Source organism: Hemibagrus wyckioides, linkage group LG23 (assembly GCF_019097595.1).
Source record: "Hemibagrus wyckioides isolate EC202008001 linkage group LG23, SWU_Hwy_1.0, whole genome shotgun sequence".
Lineage (NCBI taxonomy): Eukaryota > Metazoa > Chordata > Actinopteri > Siluriformes > Bagridae > Hemibagrus > Hemibagrus wyckioides.
This window is the reverse complement of record NC_080732.1, coordinates 5,128,989-5,129,853: the sequence shown is the minus strand read 5'-3', so window position 1 is coordinate 5,129,853 and position 865 is coordinate 5,128,989. Positions and strand designations below refer to the sequence as shown.

At 32.3% G+C, this 865-nt stretch overlaps 1 protein-coding gene across 1 annotated transcript in view; it reads right to left on the bottom strand.

Annotated features, from left to right (window-relative positions):
- Window positions 1-259, bottom strand: part of sec61g (SEC61 translocon subunit gamma) — a 5,657-nt gene extending 5,398 nt beyond the window's left edge. Inside the window, exon 1 of the mRNA XM_058376695.1 lies at window positions 101-259. The gene's annotated coding sequence lies outside the window, so the exon portion shown is untranslated. The remainder of the gene's footprint in view (window positions 1-100) is intronic.
- Between the last annotated feature and the right edge of the window lie 606 nt (window positions 260-865).

The following is an 865-nucleotide window of genomic DNA, read 5'->3' as shown; positions in this document are numbered from 1 at the left end:
ACGAAGCCAATGTTAATGTTGGACCTAATGTCGGTTGATATTTCAAACATACATTACTAAAATAAATTATTATAAATATGTTAGATTAGAAAAAACCTACCTGTGTTAGTAAATGTGAGTGATGAAGCGGTGTAACAGCGGCAGGTCAGGGACTTCAGAAGAAAGCCACGTAGATTTTACACACACTCGCTAACGCTAACGGCTGACGTAGCATACATCTGCGCATGCGCACAGCAGCCTACCCACTCCAGGAACTCCAATTGGCTGATATCAGTACGTCAGGTTAACTACTGACCAATCGGAACGTAGAAGGCGGTATTTGTATCTCACGATTCATCTGGGTGAATCTTTCCTTGGGAATTCTGATTCCTTTCAATGAGTCAAATGTGATCATTTCACTCAGTTCGCCAGAGTTGATTCCCATTTTGACTCACAATTAAGCTTTCCTATTGCCATTTATTTATTTATTTATTTATTAGACAAATTACTTTTTTATTTTATTTAAACTGTTACTTTTTAATTTATAATAATAATAATAATAATAATAATAATAATAATAATAATAATAACTATTATTATTATTATTATTATTATTATTATTATTATTAACTGTAAAAGTAACATGGCAGGCGAATTATCATCATAAATGCATTTCTTTTTCCCTCAGTGTTTTTACATTTTAATACTAATCCCATCAGTTTATCAGTCAATACTGCATCTGTGTCTGTCACCTGGAAAAGTTCTCTTTACAATTGGACAGATGGTCTAATCTGTGACCACAGATTGCACTGCATAATTGTGTACAATTACAACAATTAAAGAAATACAATGTGATGGTATCTTCTGTTATTGAAAAATAATCAAT